This window comes from Portunus trituberculatus, chromosome 27 (assembly GCF_017591435.1).
Source record: "Portunus trituberculatus isolate SZX2019 chromosome 27, ASM1759143v1, whole genome shotgun sequence".
Lineage (NCBI taxonomy): Eukaryota > Metazoa > Arthropoda > Malacostraca > Decapoda > Portunidae > Portunus > Portunus trituberculatus.
This window is the reverse complement of record NC_059281.1, coordinates 9,482,402-9,494,901: the sequence shown is the minus strand read 5'-3', so window position 1 is coordinate 9,494,901 and position 12,500 is coordinate 9,482,402. Positions and strand designations below refer to the sequence as shown.

General features: G+C 42.1%; 1 protein-coding gene across 4 annotated transcripts in view; it reads right to left on the bottom strand.

The window, feature by feature from the left end:
* LOC123509596 (zinc finger protein basonuclin-2-like) overlaps window positions 1-12,500 on the bottom strand; it is a 126,125-nt gene that overhangs the window by 59,586 nt on the left and 54,039 nt on the right. The gene's annotated exons all lie outside the window — the stretch shown is intronic.

The following is a 12,500-nucleotide window of genomic DNA, read 5'->3' as shown; positions in this document are numbered from 1 at the left end:
ACCAATGCAGTGGTGGTGGTGGTGGTGTTGGTGGTGCGGGGCTGGCGGTGTGAGTGTAGGTGGTGTTAGTGGTGGTGGTGTTAGTGGTGGTGGTGGTAATGGTGGTGCATTTTGTGGTTCTTGTTAGTTTAGTGTACGTACGTGAGGTAATGGTGGTGGTGGTCGTGGTGGTGACAGCGGTAGTAGTTGTGATAGTGGTGGTAGTAGTAGTGGTGGTAGTAGTAGTAGTAGTAGTAGTAGTAGTAGTAGTAATAGCAGTAGTAGTAGTATAAATAGTAGTAGCAGTAGTAAACATAGCAGTAGAAGTAGTAGTAGAAGTAGAAGTAGTAGTAGTAATAGTAGCAATAGTAACATCAACACATCAAAATACACACAATACACTGTCGCTTACTAATCACCACACACACACACACACACACACACACACACACACACACACACACACACACACACACACACACACACACACACACACACCTAAGGAGGGCTGAGACACGCTGGTTTACGACAGGAAACATAAAAGCCGACGTGAAAGTGTCCCAGGTGTCCATAAAAAAAGAGAGAGAGAGAGAGAAAAGTACAAATTCCACAATGGTTCAAATGTGGCAAAGGACGGAGGAGGAGGAGGAGGAGGAGGAGGAGGAGGAGGAGGAAGAGAGAAAATGATAGAGTAATGAAGAGTGACATTTATTTGTACACTTCAATCTCTCTTTCTCTTTCTTTCTACCTGTCTGTCTGTCTGTCTCTCTCTCTCTCTCTCTCTCTCTCTCTCTCTCTCTCTCTCTCGTCTCCTTTCTTCAGTCATCCATGTTCGAGTTCCCATGCTCCTCCTCCTTTTCCTCCTCCTCTTTCTCCTCCTCCTCCTCCTCCTCCTCCTCCTCCTCCTCCTCCTCCTCCTCCTCTTTCTTCCCTCCCCACATCGCCATATCGACCACACCAATTAAACATATAATCACCATGACTATAAATACCCAAGTTGAGGGAAATTAACTCCCTCCCAACAGGTCCACACGCCTCCAATTAATGCCGGACTCTCCCAAATTCTCCTCCTCTTCCTCCTCCTCCTCCTCTTCTTCTTCTTTTCTTCTTACTCCTCCTCCTCCTCCTTCTTCTTCTTCTCTTCCTTTTTTTCGTTTCTCTCGTTTTTTTCTCTCTCTTCCTTCTCTTCCTTTACAAATTCTTCTGTCTTTTGCTCTTTTTCTTCTTCTTCTTCTTCTTCTTCTTCTTCTTCTTCTTCTTCTTCTTCTTCTTCTTCTTCTTCTACATGTTTCTTCGTCTCTTCCTTTTTTCGTTTCTCTCAAGTCTTCACGGTAACTTTTTTTTTCTTCTATACTCCTCTTGCTTTACAAATTCTCCTCCTCTCCTTCCTCCTCTTCTTCCTCCTCCTCCTCCTATGTCTCTTCCTTTTTTCGTTTCTCTCAACAGTCTTCACACGATAACTTTTTCTCTTCATTTTTCTCTTTCTCTTTCTGTCTTCTTTTCTTTTTCTTTCTTCTCAATGTTTTTTTTTCTAACCTCCTTCTTTTCCTATCTTCTTTATTTGTATTTTTCTTCATCTCTCTTTTGCTTTCCCTTTTCATCTCTCCACCTTCCTTCGTTCCTAACCTACGCACACCTCTTCTATAACTTTCATTTCCAATCTCAATGTATTCCTAACTTCTTTCTCCTTCTATCCTCTTCTTTATTTGTATTTTTCTTCATCTCTCTCTTTTTTTTTCTTTTTTCAACTCCCCATCTTCCTTCATTCTTAACATAGACACCCCTTTTGTATAACCTCCACCTTCAACGTCAACAAAAACAACAGAATCAGAACTCATGTATATACTATCCAATCACCTTCTAGTTCCTCTTCCTCCTTTTCCTTCTACCACTACTTTCCTCTAACTTTTCTGCTTTTATTTTTCTTCTCCTTTTCCATCTTTTCCATTTCCATCTCCTCGTTCTCGTTCTCGTTTTCTATCTCCTTCTCCTTTTCTTTGTCCTTCTCCTCCGGCTCCTTCTCCTCCTCCTCCACCTCCACCACCTCCACCACCTCCTTCTCCTCCTCCTCCTCCTCCCTGTGCTCCAGTGACAAAACACGGACGCTAGCCTTTGATTGGCCAGCGAGACAGGTGTAATGGTTTGTTATTACAGGTTAATCTCAGAGTCGGAAGGAAGGTGTGTGCCATCAGTTTGTTGTAAGGTAGCATTTAGGTTGGTCCGAGCGAGTCCCCAACAGCTACTGGGCAGAGAAGAGGGAAGTGGGAATAGGAGAGAGGGATGGGATGGAATGGGGAGTGACAAATAGACAATACAGCTTGGGAAGAGGAAAGGAGGGAAGGATGCGTTAGGGAGTGAAGGTAATAAGGGAAGGTAAGAGATAACGGAGAGAAAAATAAGTGGAAGAGGAGAGAGAAAGAGGAGAGGGTTGTTGTCAGGAGAGAGGAGGAAAGTAGCACTAGAAAAAGAAGAAAAGGAAGAGATAAAGAACATTGAGAGAAAAGAGAGAAGAGAGAAGAGAGAGAGAGAGAGAGAGAGAGAGAGAGAGAGAGAGAGAGAGAGAGAGAGAGAGAGAGAGAGAGAGAGCCTGAATAGGAAATAAGGACATATGAGAACTGAAACAAGAGCGAAAAAAATAAAATAAAGAAAAAAATAGATAAAAGATGGAAATGAAAACGTTTATTTGAGATGAGGAAAGAGACAGAAAGATGCAGAGGAGGAGGAGGAGGAGGAGGAGGAGGAGGAGGAGGAGGAGGAGGAGGAGGAGGAGGAGGAGGAAGAGGAAAATTAACAGGAGGGAAAAAATAAAAGGAAAACGAAGATGGGAGAGAAAACTGAGAGACATAAGTTGAGGCGAAGATGGAGAGGTTGAAAAAAAAGACACTGGAGGGAGAGGGAAAGAGAGAGGGAGAGGGAGAGAGAGGGAGAGGGAGAGGGGGAAGACGAGAGACGACCAGGTGTAATAGGTCGTCACCCAGGTGTAATTGCCGATAATTACAGCGGCGCCTTGGGGGAAGATGCACCTGAGAATGACCCCTCAGCATGCATCGACAACCCCGGCCCCCCCTGCCCCCTTGCCCCACGCCTCCCCCTACCAATCGCCCCTCCTTCTCCCTTTCCATCCCCCCCTTTCGGTCGCCTGGGTCATAGTGGAGCAATTTACGAGGGTGACAAAAGAGAACAATTAGGGAAGGAAGGAAGGAAGGAAGGAAGGAAGGAAGAAAGGAAGGGAAAAGTGAGGGAGAGAAGAAGGGGTAGGGAAGGATTGAAGGAGAGAAGGAGAGAAAGACGGAAAAAAAGGATAGATGGTGAAGGATTGAGAGAGAGAGAGAGAGAGAGAGAGAGAGAGAGAGAGAGAGAGAGAGAGAGAGAGAGAGAGAGAGAGAGAGAGAGAATAAAAATGTGTTGTTTTGGTACAGCTGGCGTTATTATTACCATTCTTACACCAAATGAAAGCACCACCACCACCAACTACCACCACCACCACCACCACCACCACCACCACCACCACCACCACCACCACCACCACCACCACCACCACTTCACTGCTACCTGTCCTTACCTCACATTTACTTTTTCAATCCTTCACTCAGCGTTTGGGTGTCCATGTAACACTACCCTCACTCTCTCACGCCCTAGGACACTGATTTGGACACAGCGGAACATGGGTCTCGTGTTCCTTCCCCTCGTGTCCCCGTGTCCTAGTGTCCCATTTCGTCCACAGGTACACACACGCCTCTAGGGACACTCAAGGGACATTTAAGGGACTTTTCTAACCCAGTAAAGGCGATGATTTTTTCTTAACGTTAGTCATCGTTATTTTGTTGTTTTGTAGTTTTTGATGTGTTTGTCTTCGTTTTGTTCTGGTGGAAATTGTATCTTGTAGTTTTTATTGTTTTGTTGTTGTTCTTGGTGGTGGTGGTGGTGGTGGTGGTGGTGGTGGTGGTGGTTCTGTGGTGTTGTTTAACTGATTGGATGTTTTTGTCATGTTTTGTTTTTTTTTCTTTTCGTGTAGTTCATCGTAGCAGTTTCTTGTTGGTGTTGTAGTGGTAGTGGTGGTGGTGGTAGTGGTGGTGGTTGTAGTAGTAGTAGTAGTAGTAGTAGTAGTAGTAGTAGTAGTACCCTTTGTATCACACCCAGCATAACTTCACCCTCCCTTCCTTCCCTTCCTATCCCTTCCCTTCCCTTCCCATCATCTCCCATCACACAACAGTACTTCTTCCCTTCTCTTCCTTTCCCTTCCCATCATCTCCCATCACAAAACAGTTCTCCTATCCTACCCTACCCTACCCTACCCTATCCTTCCCTTCCTTTCCCTTCCCATCACACAACAGTAACAAAACTAACCAATCTGGCAATGAGTTAATCAGTCACTCAATCAGTCAATACTACTCAACATTCATATATTCACACACTGACCTGTCAAACGTATTACATATTCACCCTCAGCCACTGATAACACACACACACACACACACACACACACACACACACACACACACACACACACACACACACATATAAACAGTATCAGCAGGGTCACGGTAACGATATCAATTTGGCGATGGGAAAATGTTTGACAATTAAAAACAAAAATTATTCCCATTATACCTGGTTCAGTTTAATCACTCTTAATTGCCAGGCGATATAAATAATGCCACACGTATTATAACAAAAATATTATTGATACGCCGCGCTGATGATGGCGAGGTGTGGCAGAGAGAGAGAGAGAGAGAGAGAGAGAGAGAGAGAGAGAGAGAGAGATTCATATACGTAATCCGAGAAAGAGAGAAATAAAACAAGGGACGAAAGTTATAATGAAGATAGAACGTGTCCGGATTAGAAAAGGGGAAAAAACAACTCAATTTAGAAGAAACCGGATAAGTGAAGAACAGTCCGAATAAGTGAACAAGAATCCGAATAACATGAAGTAATACGGTTAGATACAAAACTTCACACACGCAATAAAAACTCGGAAACAAGACAAAATTCACAAAAATGTATTTTTTTCCGAAAAAAAAAATCCGGATGAATTAGCAAGACCGGTTAAAATGACAGGTTGTTTTTGGGGGACATCATGACATTCAATTCGGTTCGGACTGACGAGAGGGACGAATAAGTGATGGTCCGGTTAAATGATGGCGTGAGGTCCGGATAAGTGGAGGGGATCCGGATTAGGGAACAACCATTTCTTCCCGTGTTAATGTCCAGTTAGCGTAATGGCACGGATGGGAAGGAAATGGGAGGAGACAACATGGTAGGGAAGGATGGAGGAGGAAGGAAGAGGGTCGGACCGTGGAAGAGGAGGAGGAAGAGGAGGAGGATGAGAAAGAGGAAGAACAAGAAGAACAAGAAGATGATGAAAAAGAAGATGGAGAGGAGGAGGAGGAAGAGGAAAAAGAGGATGAAGAAGAAGAACAGGAGGAGGAGGAGGAGGAGGAGGAGGAGGGGAGGAGGGAATCCAGTGACGGAAGGCATAATAAAGTAAGAAAAGAAAGAATAAGAGAAGGAATAAGAGGATGAAGAGAAGGGAACAAATGAGGGAGGAAGGCAAGAAATAAGAAGAAAAAGAAGAAAAGAGAAGAAAATCAAACGAAACGGAAGACACAGAGAATGAAGGAAAGAAGGAAGGAAGGAAGGAAGGAAAGAAGGAATGAATGAATGAAGGAAGGAAGGAAGGAGTAACAAATTAAAGTGACATTATAACCAGATTTCTAAATGATTCAGCGACCCCCTCCTCTCTCTCTCTCTCTCTCTCTCTCTCTCTCTCTCTCTCTCTCTCTCTCTAAGCCGCCTCCCGTAGACCATTCAAAGGCCGTCATCAATTATGCAGAAAAACAATCGCTGGCAACGGCGTCCAGCTGCCCACGGAACATTAATATATCACAGCTACAACGCCTCTCTCTCTCTCTCTCTCTCTCTCTCTCAAATTGGCTTCTCCCTCTTTGTTTTCTATTTTTGCCCTTCTTTTTTTAACGAGTAGAAAAACATAAGTATCAATTTACTTGTATTTCCTCCCACGGTAATATTACGACGAGAAAGACGAGCAGGTGAGAAGCAGGTGGCGGTTCGCGATTGGTCTCTCTCTCTAGAACTTGCAAGGGGACTGGGAACTGAGAGGACCTTTCTTTTCTCGTTTCATGTTGCTCTTGGTCAGTTTTCCTCTCTTGCATATAAAAAAAGGAGTGGAAGACGGTGGAGCAGTGAGAGAAAAAAGCTACGTACGTGGAAATAACAGGGAGGAAGGCTAAAGAGGGTAAGAAACACAGATAAAATGATATAATACGAGGAAAACACAGTGATAAGAGATGATAAGAGAGAAGAACAGTATACTAACTAAGATAAGAGCAAAAGAAGTGAAAGGAAAAGAAAGAGAGGTGGTAATATAGATAGAAAAGGAGGAAAAGAAACAGAAAGAGATTAACATGATATAATACGAGGGAAACACAGTGATGAGAGGTGATAAGAGAGAAGAACAGTATACTAACTAAGATAAGAGCAAAGAAGCGACAGAGGAACTGAGTCAAGTGAGCGAGGTTTTCAAGAGTGTTTCTCCAATTAATAATGCAAAAATCTTGTCTCTCTGCCTCTAAAACCATAAAAAAACAACTTAAAAAACGCTCTTCTCTCACCACGACAATTTTCCAAGGCCACAAAGATGACTAGCGGGATGTTCAAGACTGTTTCTCCAATTAATAATGTAAAAATATTGTCACTCTGCCTCTAGAACTATAAAAACGCTCTTCCCTCTCACCCTCACTATTTTCCAGGCCATAGAAATGATTAGCGGGATTTTCAAGAGTGTTTCTCCAATTAACAATGTAGAAATCTTGTCACTCTGCCTCGAACTATAAAAACACCTTAAAAAACTCGTATCAAATTAGATGAAAGCCTTTTGAAATAGCTGAGGTGAAGCACAAAAGTGTTTGAGAATACTAAAAACAACCTGGTGCTGATTGTGATGGTGATAGTGGCAACGATGACAGCGTAGTGATAGTACAGTGGTGCATATGTATGAGAACAATGACATGTCCAAACTGATGTACCTTGCTAAATACAGGTTACCCATCTCACCTGTGCTGCCTCGACCACTCACACCAGCGCTCACGTACCTGTGGAGAGAAAAAGAAAGGTGATTAATAAAGGTAACTGTTAATACCTTTTAGTACTGGGACGCATTTCTACCTAGAGTTTTGTGTACGATTAGACGATCTTGTTTATATTAGGAAGGGTCTATGGAGGTCAGAAGATTAATCCCCTCAGTACCATGACGCGTTTCCATATTCATTTTGCTTACTATTTGGCGATTCTATGCATCTTCGGAAACTTATATGGGGGTTAAAACAGTGAAGATTCTGGCCATTAATCTTCTGATCTCCATAGACCCTTCCTAATGTCAATAAAATCGTTCAATCATACCCAAAAATCATGGTAAAAATGTCTCCCAGTGCTGAAGGAGTTAATGACCACAGTCTTCACTATTTTAATCCTCCACATAAGTTTCTGAAGCTGTAAAAAATCACCAAATAGTAACCAGAATGGATATCAACACGCCTCATGCTTGCTGAAGGGGTAAAGTGGACATAATGAAGAGGAGGCGATGGTTACTTATTTAAAAATGTATAATAACAACATAGGGGAAAATTTTAACATTACAAGCCACATTTCAACAAAGAGAGGCAATCAAATTTACGAGAATTCCCGTTTTCTTTCTGCTCATAAACGATCTCATTTAACAAAGAGTGAAAATAAAAGATAAAAAAAAGAGAGAAAAGAGAAAGAGAGAGAAAAAAACACGCATTTTCATAACTCCTATAACAAACGAACGATATCAACGATTCCGAAAGATAACGTCAAAAAAGAAAACAAGAAAAATATACCAAAAAAAAAAAGAAAAAAACAATCAATGATAAAAACCGGTGGAGAGAGAGAGAGAGAGAGAGAGAGAGAGAGAGAGAGAGAGAGAGAGAGAGAAAATACCCCGGTAAAAAGAAAAAGAGTAAAAATCCATGATAAAAACCGATGGATTCTAATTACGAGGGAAAAATAGGAGGCAACATTGGCGGAGAAACTAATTAAATTCTCAATTAATCGACGACGCTCAGAGTTTTTCCATCATTTACAGAAAACTGGGAAAGGAAATAAGACCTTCTGGTTCTTCTAATTGTTGGGTCAAAGAGGAGGAGGAGGAGAAGGAGGAGGAGGAGGAGGAGGAGGAGGAGGAGGAGGAGGAGGAGGAGGAGGAGGAGGAGGAGGAGGAAGACATGGATGAGAGAAAAAAAATATGAAAAGGTCGATTTTGTTTTGACTACCGTAACTACACAAGGGTAGAGAGAGAGAGAGAGAGAGAGAGAGAGAGAGAGAGAGAGAGAGAGAGAGAGAGACATTCAGTATATAAACAATCATACCTCTAATAATAATAGTAATAATAATAATAATAATAATAATAATAATAATAATAATAATAATAATAATAATAATAATAATAATAATAATAATAATAATAATAATAATAATAATGATAATACCAATCCCTTAACCTATCTATCCCTTCACTGATAACATTCACCATTAACTCCCTCTAAAGAAAATGGCAAATCTAATTACTGAAGCCGCTGGGTAAATATTTCCTTCATTAAATCCACCAAAATATTCATAACTTTTTTTTTCCTCTCCATTCACCAAAAAAAAAAAAAATGAAGAGAAAATGATAATAATGAATAAGAAAAGGATATTTGAGCAAACTTCCAACTTTTTCTCCTTCCTACTCCCTCGCTTTCATCCTCCCACCCTCATCTTTATCTCTTCTCCCATTCACTTCCCTCCCTCCCTCCCTCCATCTTCTCTATCCCTTTCTCTCTCTCTCTCTCTCTCTCTCTCTCTCTCTCTCTCTCTCTCTCTCTCTCTCTCTCTCTCTCTCTCTCCTTCCCGCGCCTCTCTCCGCCCCTCAGGCAGTGTACGTGGGTCCAGCGGCCAACTGGAAAAAAATGCTCCATTGGAATTTAATTATAAGACAGCCAGTGGCCAGTGGTCGAGCGAGAGGGAGGGAGGAAAAGGAGGAGGAGGAGGAGGAGGAGGAGGAGGAGGAGGAGGAGGAGGAGGAGGGTAGTACTAAGGGGTTCTTTCCTCTTCTTTTTTATCTTGTTTGTCTATTTTTTCTTTTTCTTTCTTTCGTTTTTCTTAATTGTCTTGATTAACATCCCAATAAAAGAGAGAAACTGGAACAATCCTATTTATTTTTTTTTTAAAGAATGCAAAGAAAGAAAACAGTTGGTTGGAAAAAAAAAGAAAGAAAACGACGACTCAGAACACAAGTAAAAAGAAAAAGAGAATTTTCATGAATTTTTGAGGAATGAAATGAAGAATAAAAGGAACAAAAAAAATAATTACAAGCAGAAAATAAACAAAGCAAAAATAAACGACATTAAAAAAGAGAAACCATAAATAAACAAGTGAACAACAACAAACATCAACAACAACAACAATAACACACAAAACAAACACACACACACAAAAAAAAAAATGAATAAACAGAACAGCAAATACAACACACACACACACACACACACACACACAACACATGGGGAGGCGGTGGCGTAGTGGATAAGGTGGTGAGCGTGGGATCGGGCAGACTTCCACGCGTAGGTTCGAATCCCACCACGTGTCGCCTTGAAACTTTGCCATTTGTGGAGTGGCTTAAAGTTAGCTACATGTCACCATAGTACCCAGGTTCTAAGGGGAGGTATTACTGCCTTATTCCCCTACACCAAAGATGCGCGCTGGTGGTTTTGGGATAGACTATAAAAAATAAGTGAATAAATAAATAAAACAGCTTTTCATCACGAGACAACATCACCAAAACAAAACAAAGGGTAGGACACTTTTTCTCCTTGTTTCATTTATTTTTCCTCCACAAGACTCTTTGTAAATGAGTTTCTTCAGATCCCCCTTGGCTTCGTGACGCCCGGCAAGGTTAAACACAACTCATGGCCCGTCAATCCGGATTTCCTCGGATTTATAGTCCTCGTGAATCCGCTCAGAACCCACGAGAGAGAAAGGAATGGTCGTCGCTGTAGTGGTAGTAGTGATAGTAGTAATAGTAGTTGTCCTTCACTCTTGGTTTAATTTCTCTTTCCTTTCTCCTTTCCTTCCTTCCCCTCGTGTCTCTCTCCTTCCCTCTTTCCCTTCCCTCAGTTCGTCATATTGTGAGTTTTTGCGTTCCCAGACAAGACAGCGTGCTCATATTTTTTTCCTTCTCTCCTTTGTTTTCTTTTACTTTTCCTACGATTTCTTGGCAAGTATTTCCTCCGGGGAACTTCCGGACGTGTATTGAGTAAAGTAGGGGGAAAAAATATGTATTCTTGATTTGTTAAAGGAGGAGGAGGAGGAGGAGAAGATGATGGTAGTAGTAGTAGTAGTAGTAGTAGTCAATTGTTGTTGTTGTTGTTGTTGTTGTAGTAGTAGTAGTAGTAGTAGTAGTAGTAGTAGTAGTAGTAGTAGTAGTAGTAGTAGTAGTAGTAGTAGAAGCAGTAGCATTAGTAGTAGCAACACGACCAGTATCAAGAGAAGGAAGAAAAAGAAGAAAAGGTGGAGGAAGAAGGGGAGAAGGGGGAGGAAGGAGGAGGACAATGGGGAATGGAAGTATCAGTCAGAGGAGGAGAGCCGAGTTACAGAGGAATTACAAGAGAGGCAGCACGAGAATCCAGGTGGAGGTGAAGGATAGTGCAAAGTGTGTGGTGGTGTGCATGAGTGATGGAGCCACGGCCGCAGTAAATGAAGGGCTTAGTGCATGCCCCGGGAAAAGAGAGAACCAGGCATGCAGACGTAACTGTGAGTGTGTGAGTGTGTGTGGGGAAGACTATCGAGGTTCAATGTGTGAATAGGAATAATAGAGGTGAGGGAGGAACAATAGGCAATGCGGGAAAACTAAAAGAAAAAAAAGGGAGAAAAAAAAGAGAAAGAAGAGGTCGATAAACGGGGGAACGACACGGAAATGGAATAAAACAAGAAAAAAGCGAGAATTAGATACGAAAAGTTTATGAAGATTTAGATAGAATAACGAAGCAGGAAAAGAGAGAGAGAAAAAAAGAGGAAGAGGGACACGGAAATGAAGAAATAGAAACAGAGACAGAGAGACAGAGAGAGTGTGAGTGTGAAAGGTGCCCCGCGTGCCCAATAAGACGGCGGGCCACACCACACCTGCCAATCTAAACAGGTGTGTGGAGGTCCTGGGGTGGAAATTGGCAAGCGTCGCACATTACACAAAAATCAGCTAAAAATTGAGTGGTGGGTGTCGGCGCGGGACGTTTGCTGGCTAATATTTTCCCCTCTCGTGCGTCACTCATCGTACCCGAGACGCCTTCGTGCACCTATTTACGTACCACGAGCTTATGTACGTGCGCCAGGTAGTGAAAGTGAACCGGAACCGAATTATCACAAGTCCGTATTACATATTGGAAGGAAAAGTGACATTGTACATATGAAAGATACACATATTTTTATCGTAAACTGTGATGTGTAGGTTTTTTACGTACCGCGACCCAGTTTACGCGCGTCAGGTACCGAAAAAGAACCGGACCCGAATTATATAAGATCCGAATTACACATTGGAAGAAGAGTGACATATTTTTTTAATGTAAACGGCGATTTGCATAATTTTTACGTACCGCGAGCCAGTTTACGTGCGTCAGGTACCGATAATTAACCGGAACCGAATTACTACAGGTCCGCATTACTTATTGGAGGAAAAGTGACGCTGTATATACACAAGATACATTTTCTTTCACAATACAGGTTGTGGTTGTGATAAAGAAAACGGCTTGCGAGGAAAATGGAAGGTTATGACGGATGTATTACGAAGGTAGACACGAGAAAATAGTGAGGAAACGACTTATATTCAAGGGATACTATACTATAGTGGCCTGCCATACTACTACTACTGCTACTACTACTACTACTACTATTACTACTACTACTACTACTACTATAGCACGGCCACTCCACTAATCCGTCCCAGGTGCACAGCTTGACCTGACGCCACACTTACTCGATCCCGGGACTCGCTACTCACCAACACTTTCCGTCACCTCGTCGGAATAAACAGCAAACCATGACAGCCTGGCTTACTTACCCATCCACGTCCTGGCTAGAGTGGATACCATAATACGTTTTCACACTGTAAGTTGTATCATTCATGGGTATCACAAAGAAAACGGAATGACACCAGTTTTCCTTACACCGCCACGAAAAGACCGAACCGATACTTACATGCTCATACCTAACGTGATTATTATCGTACGTGACACTCAACAACCGTGATACGTAATGGAAACGATACAAAAAAAAAAAAAAAAGAGAATAGAGATAGTGAAAGAGGAGGAAAGCCACAAAACACATCGACAACAACAGAGAATGTGATAATGTATGTCACAGGTGGAATAGACTTTGGCTCATGATCTGAAACACTTCCGCGCCACATCTTCACTGTTTTCAAGGGGTTCTAGTTGAAGTGGCACTGTTTT